This window comes from Meles meles, chromosome 17 (assembly GCF_922984935.1).
Source record: "Meles meles chromosome 17, mMelMel3.1 paternal haplotype, whole genome shotgun sequence".
Lineage (NCBI taxonomy): Eukaryota > Metazoa > Chordata > Mammalia > Carnivora > Mustelidae > Meles > Meles meles.
The window spans coordinates 67,955,626-67,976,945 of NC_060082.1; the positions used below are offsets into that span (position 1 = coordinate 67,955,626).

General features: G+C 48.0%; 1 long non-coding RNA gene across 1 annotated transcript; it reads right to left on the reverse strand.

The window, feature by feature from the left end:
- Window positions 1-361: 361 nt before the first annotated feature.
- Window positions 362-10,216, reverse strand: LOC123927865. Its single transcript, XR_006815558.1, has 4 exons — window positions 9,931-10,216; window positions 8,894-9,045; window positions 713-6,787; window positions 362-682 (listed from the first exon to the last, which is right to left on the reverse strand). It is a non-coding gene; the product is annotated as an uncharacterized LOC123927865 (long non-coding RNA).
- Window positions 10,217-21,320: the final 11,104 nt, after the last annotated feature.

Here is a 21,320-nt window from a genome sequence, read left to right on the forward strand (position 1 = left end):
GCTTTCCTGGGTCTCCAGCTTGCTGGTGGCAGATCCGGGGGCTGCTTGGTCTCCATCATAGTGTGGGAGTTTCTGTAACGGACCTGCTCATCTGCGCCTGTGTGTCGCGCTCTGTCCTGCTGTAGATCTCACCCTGTTGGCTCTGTTGCTGAGGAAGCCCGACCAGCACAGCCCTATGACCCGCATCTCACACGGGAAGAAACTACGTATCGTACCGGTTCAGTCCCTGAGGCCAGCAAGAAGGCAGCCCCGCTCAGGTCCAGGCAGGGCTCTAGAGCCCATGCTCAGGGCCACGAGACCTGCCTCTTCAGAAGGAAGACCGACGCACAGAAAGTGCTAGCTGCCGGCGTCCAGCGGGTGCGCTTACGTAAGGCTCTTTGCTTTCTGGGTTGAGAGCTCCCCGGGAGAATGCAAGTCTTCACTGGGTCACGATTCCAAGAAGCCTGTCTTGGATTCATGTACTTCCCATCAGTCATTCACGGTCGCCGACGGTGTGTAGCGCGGCCTTAGGAACTGAGGGCATCACAAAAGACGTGGGAGGTACGGTCCTTTGACAGCAGACGGTCCGTCGGGCAAGATCCACAGGAATGAGTGAACAACAGTGCAGGCCGGTAAATCATTATGATTCACGATAGGGACCAGAGCAAGAGACGCAGCGGGAATCTGGCGAGAAGAGATAGCCCTTCTGGAAGGGGGCGGGCCCGGACGGGACCTCGATAGCGCCGTGGGAAGGAGCAGAGTGGAAAGAACATTTGTTTGCTCATTCGCTGAACACTGAGGGTCCTAACTGCATACCAGGTCACTTTGCTGGTCACCCGAGAGCCCGTGTGGCCAAGCAGCTTGTTCTGTTCTGTGGGGACAGCCTGATATTTCCCAAGGGTGCTAGGAGAGCGCTGGGGCGGACCTAACCCTCTGCGGGGAGCGGGGAGGGCTTCCTGCAGGCGGGGGAGGGTGCCGGCGGGCAGGGAGGGCAGGCTCCGGTTAGGGTCGGTTGCGGGAACACCTTCCCTTGTAATAAAGACATTTTAGTAGAGACAAGATACAACTGAAAGGTACAGGTCTAACCTGCTCTTTGCGAAGGAGGAACTAGACGAGAGCAGACCACCGTTCCCCAGACAGCTACGACGTCATCCCCAGCCCCCGACTTCCATCCCCAGCAGATAAGACCAGATCTGCGCTCAGCCGCGCCACCCCCTGCTGACTCCAAGCTGCCGGGGGTTTTGCAAGCTCCTTGGGATCCCCCCAGGTGTCCTCTGACACTGTCCCTTGTAAGCAACGGACAGGGAAGAAAAGGGTGGCCGCTCCGGGTGGGTGGGTGGCGTGTGAACAAGCAAGGAGGTTATAGATGAGGCTGTCTGGGGCGCGGGACCGCGCACCCATTGCCACATCGTGGAAGTTTCTACGGAGGCCTTCGCTTCTCACACAACTGTGCGGGTGTTCTCACTAGTGCGTCACTGTCTCGAGGCTGTCTTTGGAGCGGCCTCTGGGAACAGGAAAGGCAAGTGGAACCCACATTCCGAGGACAGGGCGGAGTGAGGGGCCCTCGCCGTCCGAGGGCCGGGTGCCGCTCACGGGGGTCGCACCTGCTCGGTGATCTCCCCTGACGCGGCAGCAAAGGGACAAGTCAGACTTGACTGCAAAGCCTCGAAAAAGAGCATCCTCTTCCCTTCACCTTTCCCAGGGCCCCCACGTCGAGTGTGCTTAAGAGAACATGGCCAGATCCACAAAGTGGCCTCTCTTTTACCTACGGGGCGAATTTTCAAATGAAGGCAGATTTCAGCTGAAGAAAGCCAGGTCACAGCCCCAGGATATTTGGCAACTCTGGAGACTCGTTTTTGTTAGCTTTCGTAGGCCTCTGAATGTGAGAGGGAAGTGCCATTCCTGGGAGGGTGACTCTCCCCGAGAGAACGCAGGAGACAGGCAGGGCGTCCTCTTCTCTGCCTCGGGTGGGGCGGAGGGGGAGCTGTTTCTGTCCCCTCCGCGATCAGACACCCGGCACTTCCGGGCCACACACACCCTAACCTTTTGCAAACTGTTTTGTTCTAGGACCCCCTCAGCACGGCTGCTTAACTGCAAGTTGATTATTGTTTTGGAATTCGCGTGGGAGCCTAACCTTCCTGTTCTCCGCCTGCGGAGAAATGTGTCGCCAAGTCCCAGACGGGCGCTGCGGACTTTGAAAACACAGCCTGTTGGTAAGGTAAGGCGACAACTTGTCCTCATCATTACGTCCTCTGATGGGCAGAGTGGGCACGGGGGCAGGTGACGCCAGTGAGCCTGGTCTTAGAAATGACCAGGTTCGTAGGAGGGCCTGGAAGCTGATTCTAGAGGGGGAAGGAGAAGCCCGGTGAGGGAAGCTTGCTGGCCAGCTTGCGGCAGGGCTGGCTTCAGACCGAGGCCTCGGGCCCCAGCCCTCGTTCCCACGATCCCTCTCCCATCTCGCGAGCCATCCTGGGTAGATTCGAAGAAGCAGCCACACATGAAAATGGAGAATATCGTTGCCTACCTGTGAGGGACCCAAGAAGAAATCGCACTGTGATCTTCCACTGAAACAGAAAAAGAAAGAAAGAAAGAAAGAAAAATCCCCATGATGGTTTTATCAGTTAAACTTGACTTTGGCTATAACAGAAACCCCAGATTAATAATAGCTCCAACAACATGGGATTTATTTCTTCTTACTTGTGAGTCTGGAGGAAGGGGGCCCAGGACTGGGACAACGGCCTTATCCCTTAGGTCCTCAGGCCCTGCCAGCTCAACTGTTTGCCATCCCTCCCCTGTGGGCTTGCTCTCATGGCCCAAGGTAGTGCCTAGGACATTAGTCATCCCAGCCAGGCTGGAGGAAAAATAATAATAAGAAGAAGGCCCGAATGTCAACTGTCCCCGATGGAAACTTCTGTCGTAGAACCTGCTCCCATCCCGTTAGTCCGAACTTGGCCCCAAGGCAACACTTGGCTACATGGGAAGCTGAGAAATATAACCCTTACTTCGGGAACCATGTGCCCAGCTCCAAGTTAGAGGGTCTGTCCCTGTCTGCCATAATAATGCGGGGAAATTAGACGTATATTGATTTGTTCTTTTGAGTTACTATTATCCAGGCCTTTTTCAAAATACAGATCCTAAGAGAGGTCCCTTATCTGATATTTGATCATCCGATGAGAGCACCCAATTTCTTTCTCTTGTGGTAAGAAAGACAAGTCATTGTAAAAGTAGGCCATGGGAAAAGCCCAGGCCTCAAGGGTCGGAGAAGGCGGCTCCGGGACGAGCAGGGAGCAGAGCTGGAGGAGGTCTCGAAAAGAGTGCGCAGAAAACAGGTCCCCCTAGTCCCACGGCCACAGTCGGGCTCTGCCCTGTTGGCTAGGGCTGGTCGCGCTGAGGTTCTGCCCACCACCTCTCTCCACGTCCGGTGCCAACAGTGGAGTCGGTCTCCACCAGGCTCTCTGGGGCTTGTGGGATTTAGACGGCCGTTGCCTTATCTTAGCCTGCGCCCTGGTGACACAGGGTGCGTGATTCCCAGACCCGCACAGCAGCAGCCCCTGCCGGTTTTAACGGACGGTAGATCTTAGAGCAGCTCACGTCTAGTTGTAAATAAGGGCTCTTTTTTGCAAATCAGTAATTCTTCAATTTCATCAGACTTCCAGAGGGATGGGACATTAGAGTGTGGACGTTGGAGTGTGTAAAGATCTCCAGACACTGGAACTACATGAGAGTCCATTGGGCCCCTTCTGGCAGTTTCTCAGACTCTCTAAGCCCCTTTGGTGGCCACAGGGCCTTTACACTTGCTATTCCCTCTGTGTCTGGAATGTTCATCTGTCCCCACTTGTCCAGATAACCTACTGAGCCTTCAGAAGAAGACTTCCTTGATGTCTGGGACTGTGGAAAATGTCTCAGCCACAGGTTTTCCTGGCACTGTATATCTCTTCTTTGTGCCGGTGGGACCTGGGCCATCAGAAGCCCCCAGCCCCGCGCGCCTTCCTCCGAGGGCCGCTCGGCTGTGCACAGGCACTCGGGGCTCCGCGGGGCTCAGGGACCTCTCCTTGCGTGGGACTCTGCAGCAGGGGCATTTTCAGCCCGTTGGGCTATTGGCCCTGGTTTATTAGGGGTTTTCGTTGCTCAGGGCGCCGGTGTGTGTAATCGCCTCTCCGTGTCCTCATCTCAGGGTAACAGTCTGGGGAAAATAACGCCTTTTATTTTCTTCCTGTGGTTTTCATCTCTCGCGTCGCATGGCGGGTGGGTCTGCGAGCTCGGGCGCCCGTTTCCGGAAGAATGGGTGGAACTCGTGGGTCTCTCCTGTCCACCGGTTTCCTTCTCCAGCTTTTAAGGCGACGGTTCTAACCTGCTCTTCAATGCTTGGGCCAAATCAACGCCAGGATTGCCCAGTGCTGTGTCCAGTGTGGGCTTACAATCAGCGGGGGGGGGCCGGAGGAGCCGCCACGAGAGCTCACACGCGTGAAGTTGCGCACAGGTCAGCGTCAATCAGCTCAACGCCTGTCTTCCCCACCCTGGGTTTCTTGGCTCTGCCCCTGGGAGATCTGCCGTCCCATCCTTCCGTGGGCCGTGTGTCTCGGTGAAGTAAGGGGACCGTGACAGCCATGACTTCTGTTCGCGGTGGCGTCTGTGGAAGGGATGGAGAGCGGAGGGGCAGGAGAGGGCTCCGTGGCCAGGAACCGCTGATGCTTGCAATCCCCAAAGAAACTGGAGCAGAATGAGGATTTCAACCTCTGAGAAAATGGAGGCATCAGAGAGACAGTGACCTTCTCAGATCACTGCTCACTAACAAGGGGTAGAGGCAGAATCTGTGAGGTTTGTCTGGTGTTTTAGACCCTGTGCTCAGAATTAGCTTCAACCCATTGACGAGAAGAGTCTTCCATTAAGAGCGCTCGCTGGCCACAGAGAAAGGAGGGCGGCCCGTTTTCGTCACGTCCTTCATGGGGGACAGAGAGGGAAGAGGAACGGGAGCCACTGAGAGTACATCCGCAGTTTGTCTGGAGCCGGAACGTTCCGCCACAGCCGATTCTCTGACTCGGAGAAGCCATTGTCTTCCCTGTGACTTAGTTGTACCATCAGGTTGAAAACAACAAAACAGAAAAACCCACAAAAAAACACAACGCTCCCCATGTTTGAAGGACTCAGTGAAAATCCAGGTGAATGACCATATAAGCATCTTAGCAGGTAGGAACACACACACACACACACACACACATAAATGATAGATTTTAAATACCCCATTTGAAGACCTTCTATCCAGAGCAAATTCCGTTTCGTTTTGCTGTTGCCCTAGACTTACGTTTCTTAAAGACAGGCGCCAGGTCTTTGTCAAGGAATCCTCAAATGTTGGAACTGGAAGGGACGTTAGACATCGTAAAGATAATCTCTGTTTCCCTGACACGGCCTGATGCCTTGTCTTGTATACAGCAGGGGCTTATTAAATAGCAGCTGAGTAAACGGTGGCTGTGTTCCGTAGGCTTTGTAATCCGACCTCCCTCTACAGCCGGCCAGTGAGGACACAGGAAGGCCCGCGCCGCTGGTCCCACCCTGCGGTCACGACCTGCTCCGGTGGGAGTTTTGCTGTTTTTGTGAGCTTCCCTCCTCCCGAAATGACCTTTACTACAGCTTAGCTTTAGCTCGGAAGATGGATTCTGCGTGTCCAAGCAGTTTGTGGGAACCATTCCGCCCTCTCTAACTGAATGAGACCCACGACAAAAGCAGCCTTTGGCAACACGGCGAAGCTTCCACCTTCCCCGAGGTCCGGGGCTGGCTCCGTGGGGTGCAGCCTTGGCACTCAGGCGGGGATAATGGATAATGGGGAAATTCCCAGTAATTTACACACAAGTGGCCCAGCGTTTTCAATTTGCAGCGGCCCCTGTAAGCTACGCAGCTCTTCTGCTTGGCTCTCTGTGTGCACCTGCGCATTTTCTCTCGGCCCCGAAGTGCCCCGCACCCCCGCCCAAAGGTGAGACTACCACCTGCCCCAGCGTGGGACAATCTGAAACATCTGCCTGGTCTCTGGAGTGAACAAGCCAATGCATTATTCAGAACCCTCGGCTCTCTCCATGCATGCGGCCAAACTAGTGGAACGGAACAAACGTGCGTTAATCACTGAGGGGTGCCAGCCACGGGGCTACAGGTCTTCCTGCTTATTTCTTTAAACCGACACCTCGAGCCCGTGAGAAAAGTGCTGCTACTCTAACCCTACAGATGGGAGTCCTGTGGCTTGGGAAGGGGCAGGGCACAGCCGCTGAATTCTTTGACTGGTTTGACTGGAAAGCCCATTCCGATTTCCTTGCCTTTGCTCATCTGAGGCCTGGGAAACGCTCCTGGAGATCCCAGCATGGCCTGCAACGAACAGCAACCTTTCCCACGCCTTCCGCTGCTTACCTTTGCAACGGGACCTTTTACCGCTGTTTGGTTAGCAGTTAGGGTACGTTACTGTCCCGTATCAGGCTTTGAGCTGTAGAGGGACTTTCCCAGGACCATCCAGGAAAGCAGGACCGCAGTGCCTCACTGCCGCACTCACGGGGGTGAGGCGGGGACGGAGCAGACCCTGCGACTTGAGTCCAAGCCAGCGCGGATGACATGCGGCTTACTCAACAGCACTGTCCGCCCGCATGTCACAGAAGATGCAGCCACTGCTCCTCTCTTCTTCACAAACCTCTGTCCGCACCTGCTGTGTGCCCGGTCCTGTATGAGGCCTCGCAGAGGCCGAAATGAAGAAGACACAGCTCTGGTTTCCAGAAGGCCGTGGACTGGCCGAAGTGTGCCTCTTCACCCCGACACCTTGCTAGCCGTGGCTCTGAAGTGGAGGAGTGAGAGCAGATTTAGGAAATGGATGTAGGGTTATTTCTGAAGCTCCCTGGAATTCTTCCTCGCCTGAACCTTGCTGTAGATCAGGGTCCTTTGTTGGGTGGTGCGCCTCTCCCTGTGGCCGGCGGCATGAATAGCAGACTCCCGCCCGTTTGCATGATCCTCTCCGCTTCAGCAAATGGAAGCGTGATTGTTCAGGACTGACATGAAGAGCCGCTGAGTTACAAACAAGCTCTTCCCTGGGTCCCCACCCCTACCTGGCTGCAGTGCTTTGTAAAATCATTGATTGTCTAACAGCCTCAAGAAGCCAGCAGGGTGAGAAGGCCAGAATTCTGCCCAGCAAACACAGCCGTAGAGCACAGTTCTCTGTGAGTGTTTCCATGGTAACAGTGATAACAGCTTATATTTATAGACCCTCTATCTCCAAGGAGCTCAAAGCACTTTACAGACATATTATCTTCTTCTAAGAGACAGAGAGAGAAGGACAGAGGGGCAGAGAGAGGGAGGAAGGGAGAATGAGAGGGAGAAGAAGGAGCAGGAGGAGAGGATGGGGAGGAAGGGGGGGAGGGACGTAGGGAGAGAGGGAGAGCATGAGCAGGAGAGGACGAGGAGGGACAGAAGGACATGATGTGCTCTTATACACATTTCACGGATGGCACTGAATGGGGAAGCCAGTGACCCAAGCTGGCATGGTAACCCAGTGACAGATGGTAGACTGGACAGAGGTGTGGCTCTTAGAACTCCTGGAACCCTTGCTGCCAGCCTTGGGCAGATGTTAGGGCCGAGCGGCCGACTCCCTGTGGTCTAGCTCTGTTCAGTGTCATCTGGGTGATCAGATAACTCCAGGGACGTCAAAGGCAGCTTGGCTCGACCATTGTTGACATGAAACACAGGGGCAATTCTTCCATGGAGATTTGAAGATAACGTTCATGCAGCCACCAGACAAGCCCACATGGCATGCGCAGGAGCGAGAGGCTTCGATGTCCTGATAACCTCGGACGAACGTCGCGCACACATGCAGAGGGTCTGCACACGCTGATGGAAACGGTTCTTTAAAACCCGTTGCCTGGTGTCCCAGGGATCTTTGGAGGGAGCCCTTCTCAATCCTTTGCCCCGAGAGGCACACATCTGTTCCATTAGACACAAGAGGCGGGGTAGAGTTATTTGAAGGCTGAGGCCAATGAAACTGAAAATGAGTTTTGTAAATTCCAGACCCGCCATTCTCTTTATAAAGCACTTTGTCTGGGTAAAACCGCGGACTCTGTAGTGGTGTAAACTCCGAGGCAGGTTGCAATGGGCTCAACCCGTCATCCTGAGCCTTTTCGGTCCTCATTCTTTCATCAGAATTTGCCACACATGGTCCCCGCTTTTTACCCTCCTAGACCTTCTGACCCACCCCCCACTCCCAACCTCCTCACTCCTCATTTGGTCTTTAGAAAACAGGATCTATTTTCTCTTCTAAAAAGATAACTGATCTGCAGAAGATTCAGCCGAGGCTTGGCTGCAGAGAGATAAGGTCCGTCCCCCGCGGGTCTTCAGGGCCCTTCACGAACCATCACGCCCGTTTCTGCAGCCCAGAACCTCAGCCTTCTGCAAAAGTTGGGCTGCTTATTTGCTTACAGCCTGGATCAGGTTTCAGGGGCCCTTGGGTGAAAGGGTTGGTAGTCTGGTACTTCCGGTGGTCACGCCTCAGGAAAGTTTAAAATATTCGATATACTAATAGGTTTCTGATGCCCAAAGCAAAAAGAACTTAAAAATGAAGAAGAAAGAAGTGTTTTGCTGGGAACCTCCCGGTGTCCAACACCAGGGTAGGCGTTTTGCATGCACCTGTGCGCACTGGGTCTGCCCCCCGGAAAGAGCGGGACGGCCCTCCAACTCACCAGGGATAGGCTTCTGTGCGATGAATTTCTTTCTATTCTCCCAAGAGTCAGGAGCTCCCTCTTACCTACTGGCTTCTCCAGCAGGGGGGAGATCTTGATCTGGATGCTAGTTTGCCCGGCCCCTAGCTTTGTGCTGGTCTGCCTCCTGTATGTAAATGAGCCAACGTGCTTGGCTCCGCCCTCCCTCCCTCCCTCTTCACACCTTCTTGGCTTACCTGTGCCTCCTCCGGGAGGGTCCTCCTCCACAGGTCGGGACGTGGCCCCCCTGCTCGTTCCTGGGCAGCATTTTCTCCTTCCCCATCCCAGCACTTGCGGCCTTTGCTTGTGTTCACATGAGTTTCTAGGTAGCTGTCTTTTGTCTAGGTGTCTTTTGGGCACAGAAAACATTATTCGAAGGTTTACTTTTTGGATTAAAAATTAATATTCCCCTTATTAAAGCTGAAATTAGAAAAACGCTTGTTTTAGTTCAGCTCACAGATGGAATTATTTTCTTAGTCTGGACGAGCTTAGCATAGGGCCCATGCACAAAGTGAGTTGATTACTTCCAAATACATTAAGCCATAGTTACAGATTTTATTCTCACCTTCGCACCCTCGCACGTGCACAAACACACATATAAAACACACGCGCACGCACATACGTCTTTGAATTAGCAAACGGAGCTTTCTGGAGTACGTCGATACTTACACACATATAGGCCCTCAAATTTATAAATACAAGGTCCTAGAGTTCTCTTATGCCTTCCAATAAACTTGGTAAGAATTCCACTTAAAATCGAAAAACTCCACATTAATTACTCAGTCAGGTTTTAAGTTGGCGTTACAAGGCTCCCACTCTGATCGGCCCAGTTCCCTCAAAACTTAAGACCCAAAATGGCAAATACGCACAATTTATAATCATTGATGTAAAATTAGAAAGACTATGGTTCGGCCTCGGAGATCTTTCTGTGGTTAGCGCTCAGTCCCCCTGGTGGGAAGAAACACATCCACCCCAGGGGAGACGTCCGCCACGCAGCTTCCCGGCGGGGTGCTGGCCAAGACGGGGGCTGGCTGGGGACCAGGATGGGACCTTTTTATTGGGTACAAAGTCGCGGACTTTCACGCTAACAAGGTGACTCTCCCAAGTCCCCTGCCATTTGTCGAAGTCTTTGTTCCCTCAAGGCAGTCTGCAGCTCCTGTTCTCGGAGACCGCTTGACTGGACCTTACCTTTCCTTGACGCCTAACATTTGTAATGTGTCTGCAAGTAGCTCACCCTTGATAGCACACTGAGGTTTGTAAGATTTGTCTGCTCGCTAATAGCACATTTGATCTTGACGGCGTTCTCCGTTCTTCAGAGTCTCCGCATCACGGCACGGTCAGGGTCATCGCTTGGGTAGCCTGTTGCCTTTCATTTGGTCACGACTCCTGAGGTGGTTCTGCTTCTTGCGTTCCCCATCAGGCTGTGGGTGCTCCGCGTAGGACAGGACATATTGTTTTGTTCTGAGCTGTGAGCCCAAAAGCCAGCACACTGCTCGGCACAGGGCGGACTCTGCTACACTTGGCTGTCAAGTCGCAGGCGGGCGTCGCAGGCGGGCGGGGACACACCTGTAGCTGAACAAGTTGAATTTATTTTCAGCTGCACAGAGATAGCTCATGCACTGTGGGTGACTGCAGGGTGCTTGGGCCAGAAGGTGCTAGAAGGCACTTAGGAGGCGCTTGGGCTTGCCCTTGTCATCAATTTTGGGGCAGAGCTCAAAGCAGCAGACTTTGCTCTGACTCGGTTGCTGCCAGGAAGGGGAGAAAACGCTGTGCTGGGGAGGCTCCCTGGAACGAGGCTAGAGATGCAATCAGTACAGAATCAGCAGTCGTTCCTGTTGGTCCGGAGAGGGGTGTAGCTCACTGGGGGGCTGGGACAATGCTCACGTTCCGGCCGGTTTAGACACCGCCCCAGAGCCCTCTTGTCTGGGCTGCATCAGAGTCACCAAGAGCTCTGCTGTCGTGTGAAATTGTTTCTGCTCGATGGGGCGCCAGGACCCTGCCGTGAGTGCTGGGCCAGAGCGTAGCAACGCCCGGAGATGGCTGTGGTCCGGGCTGGCTCCGGTGTGGAGCCCGGCAGAGCTTCCAGAAGGCCCAGGGTCTCATTCCCACTGCTCCTCCCTCACATTCTCCGGGCTCCCCATCCTGGTTCCTCCTTCTCCTCCCCTCACTGTCTCTGTCTTTAACTGGTTCCTCTCAGTGGAGCCACACTCTGTCCTTGGAGCCTGGAGAGCAGACAGGAGGTGCTCACGGCGAAAGATCAGTTGCCCGGCGAGCATTCCCTCTCCTCGCATGGGCTCGGTCCCCCAGCACTCGCAGAGCCTCCTCCAGCCCAGACTCTCCATCCTGGCTGTCGGAGTTCAGCAAAGCCGGCACAGACCAGGCTCTCAGCCCCCTGCTGTTTACTTGCCAAAAATATTTCTGCAACTGGAATTCAATTTGGAAAATGTTTTACAAATAGAGTATCTTGGGAGAATATTTTAATTTCCCTGATCAAAGCATGGTGTGCTGCTCTTCTGGATAATAGCTCCTAATGCTTTGTAGATGGAGCCTAACTGGTTCATCCCAGTCCGTGACATCCTCCCAGTCCCTTAATTAATACCTTTAAACCCGGTGAGGATCTCAAACATGACCACACTTGGAGTGCAGAGAAACGCTTAGGGTCCTGACTCAGGAATCTTGTTAATTCCCCAAGGCCTTTGACTAAGGGGAGAAAGAAGTCGAGGGTTGAGTTTTGTGTTCTCTAATTCCACTCCCAGTAGCCACTCTGAGACACCTTGATAAAGGTAATTTTTTAAAAAGATCTTATTTATTTATTTGACAGACAGAGATCACAAGCAGGCAGAGAGGCAGGCAGAGAGAGGGGGAAGCGGTCTCCCCGCGGAGCAGAGAGCCTGATGTGGGGCTCAATCCCAGGACCCTGAGATCATGACCCGAGCCACAGACAGAGGCTTTAACCCCCTGAGCCACCCAGGTACCCCTGATAAAGGTAATTTTTAAACAACTGCTTACATGTTTCGAAGACAAGAAGGGGTGTATGTATATATACATGCACACACATATAACATGTCATATGTGGCATATACTTCCTGTTTGGCCACATATGTGACACACATATATATCATATGTATGATGCATACATGTGTGTATCTTCTTTCTCATGTAACTGATATTGTGACTGTATTAGCGATAATGGTGACCTTCCTTTGCAAATGCTTATTAAACCTACAGAATGAAGAAGGCTTTGATTACTCCTTGGTTTTCAGTATCTTTAACCAACCAACCCAACCAACTAACCAACCAACCAACCAATGCCTTTACTTAGAAGAACAGTGAAATGGGGCTCCTGGGTGGCTCGGTGGGTTGGGCCTCTGCCTTCGGCTCAGGTCATGATCTCAGGGTCCTGGGATCGAGCCCCGCATCGGGCTCTCTGCTCAGCGGGGAGCCTGCTTCCTTCTCTCTCTCTACTTGCCTCTCTGCCTACTTGTGATCTCTCTATATATATATCAAATAAATAAAATCTTAAAAAAAAAAAGGACAGTGAAATGAACAAGTGAATTGCTAGACATGGAAAATAGGTAACATTTATTGGTTTATTTATTGTTGGTGGACATTGGCCTCTTTATAGACGTAAGTTTTAACTTTTATGAACAAGTCAAGGGCAAAGTACAGAATTCAAGTGCGCAGTAGGGTCCTTACGTAGTGGAAAATTCACTGCTCTGAGAGTCGAGACACCTGAATTCTAGTATCGTGTTAGTTGTGGAATGTTGACCTTAAACAAACAGGAAAACCAAAACATCTGGATGTCAGTTTTTGTAAAATGAGAGGAATTACACTAACTGATTCAGTGGGTTCCTGACAGCTTAAATATTCTAGATTTTACAGGTGAAAAGGTATTTATTTAGTCAATTATTTACTATGGGACGCTGGCAAGAAATGGTACTTCTGTAATTCATGCACGCTGCCACCAGGTGAAGGTGTTTGGTGTATGGTCACGTGCTCCAAACTGTAGGCGTAGGCCACACCTGTGTTGTATCTGAAAATGCCATATCTGCATTACATCTGAAACATATGTTATATGTTCACCTTTTGCCTCCTTGAAAACAAATATTTGTTTAAACATTAAACTTATCCATTATCACATACTTGCTGGCCAGAGTCGTGATCTGCTCATGATTGATTTTATCTATTGCCTAGAAGAGCTTCCTGGCCTGGCAGCTTGGGCTGGGCTCCTGGTGGAAATAATATTGCACATATCTGTGCCACTAAGATCATGAAAAAAAAAAAAAAAACAAAAAAAAAAACCACCCATCGTCCAACCAGAAAAAAGTCATTTCCCCATTTCTCCTCTGGATGGAGGTACTTTGCACAAGGATCCTAGATATTTGGGCTCTGTGCCCCAAATATCCTCTGCCCCTCCCCCTGCTCATGCCCTTTCTCTCTCTCTCTCTCTCAAATAAATGAATAAATAAATAAATCTTTAAAAAATATCCCTAGATGTTAACAACTTGATTATATGTCCACTAAAAATGTAAACATTATAGCAAGAATTTTTGATAAGGAAATTTCAGGTAGTTTTCTTAGTGATAAGTTTTACTTTAAAAACCTCCCTAGGGGGGCACCTGGGTGACTCAGTGGGTTGAAGTCTCTGCCTTCGGCTCAGGTCATGATCTCAGGGTCTGGGATCGAGTCCCACGTCGGGCTCTCTGCTCGCAGGAAGCCTGCTTCCTCCTCTCTCTCTCTCTGCCTGCCTCTCTGCCTACTTGTGATCTCTGTCTATCAAATGAATAAATAAAAATCTTTAAAAAAATTAAAAAAAAAACCTGGCTAGGAAGTGGAAAATGTTAACAATATCCTATATGAAAATACTTGTTTATTTTTATTATTGTGTAGTCTATGTTAGATAAAATAAAAACTTAAGTTCACAAGGTGTTTCAGTAGTATAAAGGGTTTCAGGAGAGAAGACCCTCAGTTTGGTTTCAGTGCCCAAAACTAATTTAATCTTGTGACCTTCAGTAGCAAGATCACAGCCACAACATGTGGCCACCGGAGACAAAGGAGGACGTTGGACAACCTTCAGAGGACAGAGTGTCTGGCACTGAAAGCTCCATTAGCACCGAAGCCTGCCTTGGGCACACAGATCTCCTGTATTGACTTTGGCACGTGTCTCCCTTGTCGTGCCAATAACGTTAACTGAAGTTGAAAATTGATAACACAACCCAGTTCTCTCTGCCTCTCCTTTCATTTGGGTTGCCATTTGTCTTAGTTGAGTGTGGCAGAACCCTCTCTTCCTCTCTCTGGCTGAGGACCCAGGCCGCCCCTTCCCCTGGGAGAGGCAGGCTGCCTAAGGAAATCGCTCTTCCTGGCTCCACGCATGTACAGGCACCTGACGTCTGTTTAAAGGAAATCAAACTTGTTTGCTCTGCAGAGCGCATTCAGTACCGCTCTGTCTACAGACGTGTGTGCGCCTAGTTAACCCGTTTAGGCAGGAAAAAAAATAACATGACTCTAACGACTCTAGCTAAAATAGTCACAGCAACATGAGAAATGTTCCGAAGCTCATGGGACATCCTTCTGACCTTGCGTTGCTTGGAGGTCCCAGGACAGGTGTGCCCAAGGTAACAGTGGACGGAAGGAGGCTGGAGGGGCCAGAATGCATACATAATATAATGTATTATTATAATACATTATATTATTATAATGTATTATTATATACATTATATTATTATAATGTATTATTATATACATTATATATAATAATGTATTATTAGCTCCAGGGGTACAGGTCTGTGAATCGCCAGGTTTACACACTTCACAGCACTCACCATAGCACACACACCCCACCCCAATGTCCATAACCCAACCACCTCTCCCTGTCAATACACATCTTTAAGACAACATCTTTGTTCTGAAATGGAATTGCTTGGACAGAGGCATTCTTTTTTTTTTTTTAAATTTTAATTAATTTATTTTTTTCCAGCGTAACAGTATTCATTGTTTTTGCACCACACCCAGTACTCCATGCAATACGTGCCCTCCCTATTACCCACCACCTGGTTCCCCAACCTCCCACCCCCCGCCCCTTCAAAACCCTCAGGTTGTTTTTCAGAGTCCATAGTCTCTTTTTTTTTTTTTTTAAAGATTTTATTTATTTATTTGACAGATAGAGATCACAGTAGGGAGAGAGGCAGGCAGAGAGAGAGAGAGGAGGAAGCAGGCTCCCCGCCAAGCAGAGAGCTCGATGCGGGGCTCGATCCCAGGACCCTGGGATCATGACCTGAGCGAAAGGCAGAGGCTTTAACCCACTGAGCCACCCAGGCGCCCCCAGAGTCCATAGTCTCTTATGGTTCGCCTCCCCTTCCAATTTCCCTCAACTTCCTTCTCCTCTCCATCTCCCCATGTCCTCCATGTCATTTGTTATGCTCCACTAATAAGTGAAACCATATGATACTTGACTCTCTCTGCTTGACTTATTTCACTCAGCATAATCTCTTCCAGTCCCGTCCATGTTGCTACAGAGGCATTCTTACTTTAAGGCTCTTGATATACATCTTCAAACTGCCCTGAAGAAAAGTGGTACCCCTAATCTGTGAGTTCATTTTTCCCTTGCACTCCAGTAACCATGCCCATTAAAAAAAATATATTTATTTCAGAGAGGGAGAGAGCAATGGCATGGGGGGAGTAGGGAGGGCCAGAGGGAGAGGGAAAGAGAATCTCAAGCAGACTCCCCAGTGAGCACAGAGCCCCACGCAGGACTGGATCCCTGAGATCATGACCCCAGCCGAAATCAAGAGTTGGATTCTCAACCGACTGAGCCAGCCGGGTGCCCCGTGCCTGTTATTTTTGAAGACATTATTTTTAGAGGAGTTTTAGGTTCAAAGCACAAGTAAGAGGAAGGTGGAGAGATTCCCTGCACGCTCTCTGCCCCCAGGCACGCACCTCTCCCTGCAGAGTGCTAGGTGTGTTACAGCTGCTGAAACTGTACTGACACATCACGGCCACTCCCAGTCCCTAGCTTACCTTGGGGTGCACTGGGGGTTCTGTGGGTTTGGACAGGTGGATAATGGCATGTCTCCATCATGTAGTATTAGACAGAGTGCTTTCACCACCCTGAAGCCCTTTGTGCTGCGCCTGTTACTCTCTTCTCTCACCTCCTTTCCTCCACCAGCTCTTGGATCTTTTCACTGTCTCCGTAGTTTCCCCTTTTCCATAACGTCTATAATTGAAATCACACAGTAGGAGGCCTTTTCAGACTGGCTTCTTTCACTTAGTAATGTACATTTGAGGTTTTCGTATGTCTCTTCATGGCTTAATAGTTCATTTCTTTTTAGCCCTGAATACTGTTCCATTGTCTGGATGTCCCACTGTTTATTTGTCCATTCGCCTACCAGAGGGCATCTGGCTTTGCTTCCAAGTGTTGGCCATTACGGATAAAGCTGCTGTCAAGTCTGTGTGCGCAGGTTTTTGTGTGGATGTAAGTTTTCAGTTCCTTTGGGTAAATACCAAGGAGCTCAACTGCCAAGTCATGTGGTAAGAATAAGTTTAAGTACAAGTATACTCAAAAAAGTATAAGTTTTGTTTGTTTGTTTTTTTAAAGATTTTATTTATTTATTTGACAGAGAGATCACAAGTAGGCAGAGAGGCAGACAGAGAGAGAGAGAGGGAAGAGGCTCCCTGCTGGGCAGAGAGCCCGATGTGGGGTCATGGATCCCAGGACCCTGGGATCATGACCTGAGCTGAAGACAGAGGCTTTAACCCGTTGAGCCTCCCAGGCGCCCCAAAAAAGTGTAAGTTTTGTAAGACACTGGCAAGCTGTCTTGTACAGGAGCCGTACTACTTCGTATTCCCAGCCGCAGTGAACGGGAGTGTCTGTTGCTTCAGGCCCGCGCCAGCTTTCCGTGCTGTCCGTGTTCTGGAATGTGGCCGCTCTGAGAGGTGTGTGGTGGCACCTCGTCATTATTTTCTCTGTTTCCATGATGACAGACAGCGTGGCACGTATTTTCATGGACCTGTTTTCTGGTGAGGTGTCTGTTAGGTCTTGGCCCATTGTTTTATTTGGGTTGTTTGGGGGTTTGTTGTTGTTGAGTTTTAAAGGTTCTTCGTATATTTTGTATAATGATTCTTTGTCACGTGTGTCTTTTGCAAATATTTTCTCTCAGTCTGTGGCTTGTCATCTCATTCCCTTGACAGTATCTTTTACAGAGCAGACGTGTTTAATCTGAATGCAGCTCAGCTTGTCCGCTCTTACTCTCCTGGGTTGCGCCTTTGGTGTTGTATCTAAAAAGTCATCCCTATGCCCTGCACCATCGTCGGTCTTCTCCTACGTGGTTTTCTAGGAGCTTTATAGTTTGCTGGTTTACATGTAAGTCTCTGATCTATTTTGAGTTAATTTTTGGGAAGGGTGTAAGATCTGTGTCTGGATTTGTTTTTTTGCATGTGAATGTTCAGTTCCAGTACTGTGTGTTGAAAAGGCAGTCTTTGCTCAAATTGCTTTGTCTTTGCTCCTCTGTGAAAGACCAGTTGCCTGTTATTGTGTGTGCCTATTTCTACCCTGTCCAATTAATGGATCTATTTTCTCTTCTTTTATTAATATCACATTGTCTTGATTATTATAGTATAGTAGGGTCTTGAAGGCATCCCATAGCGTTACTCTTCTGACTTCCTTCTTCTCCTTCAACAATGTGTTGCCTAATATGAGCTTTTTGATATAAACTTTAGAATCATTGTCAATGTCTGCAAAATAACTTGCTGGGATTTTGAGATTGCATCCAATCTACAGACGGAGTTAGGAAGAATTGATATTTTGACAATATTGATTTCAACTGTTTCGTTCTTCTTTCATTTCTTTCATCAAAGTTTTGTGGATTTCCTCATACACATCTTGTACACATTTTGTTAGAGTCATACCTAAGTATTTCATTTTGGAGGTAATGTAAATGCTATTGTGTTGTTTTTTTTCCCTTTGCCTCAGGAGATATATAAAGACAAAATGTCTTTATGACAAATATCAAAGCAATTACTGCCTGTTCTCTCTTCAAGGATTTTAATGGTTTTAGGTCTCACATTTAGGTTTTTTTTTTTTTTTTAAAGATTTTACTTATTTATTTGACAGCGAGAGAGAGAGATCACAAGCAGGCAGAGAGGCAGGCAGAGAGAGAGAGAGAGAGAGGGAAGCAGCCTCCCCACTGAGCAGAGAGCCCGATGTGGGACTTGATCCCAGGACCCTGAGATCATGACCTGAGCCAAAGGCAGCGGCTTAACCCACTGAGCCACCCAGGCACCCTCACATTTAGGTCTTTAATCCATTTTGATGTGGGGTGAAAGAAAGTGCTCCAATTTCATTGTGTTGCATGTGGCTGTCCAAGTTTCCCAACGCCATTTGTTGAAGGGACTGTCTTTTTCCCACTGTGTATTAATTCTTCCTTTATCAAAAATTAATTGGCCATATATTTGTAGGTTTATTTCTGGGTTTTCTAATCTGTTCCCTTGATCTATGTTTCTATTTTTTTAAAAGATTTTATTTATTTACTTGACAGACAGAGATCACAAGCAGGCAGAGAGGCAGGCAGAGACAGAGGAATGGAAGCAGGCTCCCTGCTGGGCAGAGAGCCCCATGTGGGGCTCGATCCCAGGACCCTGAGATCATGACCTGAGCCCAAGGCAGAGGCTTTAACCCACTGAGCCGCCCAGGCGCCCCTATGTTTCTATTTTTGTGTCAGCACCATACTGTTTTGATTATTACCACTTTGTAATATAGTTTGAAATCTGGAATTGTAATACTTCTAGTTCTGTTTTTCTCTTTCAAGATTGGTTGACTCTTTGAGTTCCTCTGTGGAGCCGTGCTAATTTTAGGATTGTTTGTTCTAATTCTGTGGAAAATGCTCTTGGTATCTTTATGGGGATTGCATTAAAACTATAGATTCCCATGAGTAGTTTGACGTTTTAATAATATTTGTTCTTCCAGTCCATGAGCATGGAGTATCTTTCCATTTCTTTGCATTGTCTTGAATTTCTTTCATCAGTGTTTTATAGTTTTCAGAGTAAAGACTTTCACCTCTTCAGTTAAAGTTTGTTCCTAGATATGTTATTGCTCTTGATGCAGTTGTAAACAGGATTGTTTTTCTTAATTTCTCTCTCTCTTGCTTCATTATTAGTGTATGAGACCGCAAAAGATTTCTGTACATTGATTTTGTACCCTGCGGTTTTACTGAATTCATTTATCAGTTCTAGAATATTTTGGTGGAGTCTTTATGGTTTTCTACATATAGTATCATGTCATCTGCAAATAGAGTTTTACTTCTTCCTTACTAATTTGGATGACTTTATTTCTTTATTTTGTCTAATCACTGTGTCTAGGACTTCTAGTACTATGTTGAATAAAAGTGTGAAAATGTACATCCTTGTCCTATTCCTGAACTTAGGGGAAAATGGTATCGTGTTTTTAATTTTAAATTTCACTTTTTCTTTGCTGGTATATAGGAAAGTGATTGACCTTCGTATATTAATCTTGTGTCCTATGATCTTGCTATAATCGCTTTTTGGTTTCCATTTATGTTTTTGTTGTTGTTGGCATTTGGATTTTCTATGTAGGTGACCGTGTTGTCCACAAACAAAGACTGGTTTACTTCTTCCTTCCAAATCTGTATACCTGCCATTTCCTTTTCTTGCCTTAGACAGCACTTCCAGTACTATAACAAATGCATTCTTTTTCCTACTAACAGTTTATTGAGATATAATTGACATAGAATTCACTCATTGTAAGTGAACAGTTCAACTGTTTTAAGTAAATCTGTAGTTATGTAACCACCACCACCATCCACTTTTAGAAGACACCACTTTTAGAAGAAGCTCCAGTTTTAGAGCATTTCTATCTCCCCACATTTCCCTTGGCATTATCTTTGGAAGTTTGCTTTTCTTATCAAGGTATAATTGAATACAGTGAAATGGCTACACTCTAGGGATACCTACTATCAATCAATTTTGCATATCAAGACACAGAGCATTTCAGTCATCCCAGAAAATTTCCTTGTACCCTTTCCCAATCAACTTTCTTTAACCACTGCCCCCCACCAAAAGCAAACACTGATTTGATTTCCATCACTGTAGATTCTAGAAGTTCATATAAATGAAGTATAATATTTTTGAAACTTACCCAGGTTGTTTCATGTATCTGTAGTTTTTTACATTTTTATTGCTGAGTATTTTTCCAATGTTTTCTATCACAGCTTGTTAGTTCATTCTTGTGTTCATGAACATCTGGCTTGTTTCCAGTCTTTGCTCATCTGAGTAGAGCTGCTATGGACATTCTTATACAAAGCTTTTTTGTAGACAAATGTATTTCTTTAATCCTGGCTAAATAGCTGGGAGTGGAATTGCTAGGTCATAGAGTAGATGTTCATTTTAACTTCCTATGAAACTGCTAAAATGTTTTCTGAAATGCTCGTACCAAATTACACACTTGTAAAAGTCCTGCTGATTTCAATTCCTTTTCAGTATTTGTTATTTTAAATCTTTTAAACTTTAGGCATTCTACTGTGTGTTTGGTGGGATATTATTGTGGTTTTAAATTATCTTTAAAAATGATACCACATTTAGGGCACCTGAGTGGCCCAGTCAGTTAAGCATTTGACTCTTGGTTTCAGTTCAGGGCATGATCTCAGGGTCTTGAAATCAAACCCTGCGTTGGGCTCTAGGCCCAGCATAGAGTCTGCTTAAGACTTCTCCCCTCTCTCCCCTCCAACTTACCTCCCATGCACTCTCTTTCTCAAATAAATATCTTAAAAAATGACTTCCAGTAACTTGATTACCAATGAGGATGACTAATTTTTATGCTTTTGTTGGCCATTAGATTTACCCAATTCTCCTCCTAAATGCAAATTTCCATGAAAACCTAGCATGCATGAAATAGTAAGAAAAGTCAGAAAACACTGGTCTCTTGTAAGATTAATGTCTAATTTGCAGATTATCTCTAGACTTCAAACACATGGCCCATGCCAGGATTTTAATGTTGAATTATCTCTTTCAAATTTATTTCACATTCAATAAGGAAGGGACACAAGTTTAACTATCCTTTTAAAGTTTTTTAAAAAAATTTTTATTTTATTACCTAACAAATGAGGCTAAATAGATGAAGTGTTATGGGACCAGTTATGTAACTAGTACGTGGGGCATAATGTTTAAACCTTTTGTTGAATGATAGAATAAATGAGTAAATGAAAGATTCAGAATCTGGGGCTCCTTATGCTACAGCTTCTCTTGTTTCCACTTGTGCTATGTTGTCTTTCCAGTCTTTCCCTGATGGGGTTTCAGTAAGTGGTGGTAACGTGGCCTTAGAACATAGCATACCTGGGGTTGAGAGCAGTTGGAGGAAGTTGGAGTTACTGTTGTTGTAAGCGGTCCTGAAGCCTTTTGGGAAGAGTCATAGACTAGAACACGATGCACAAGACAGAAAAAGCCTGGTTGAGGCCCCACAGGACAAGGCTGACTGGGGAGAGAGCAAGTCAGTCGCAGGAACAGTAAGAGCTCTGGTACGTGGTCCAGACAGTGCTCACAGGAGGAGTCATTAAAGCCAGCGGGGAATACTTTGTGCAAGTGGGGCCCTAGAAGAATCTAGGACTGAACTAAAAG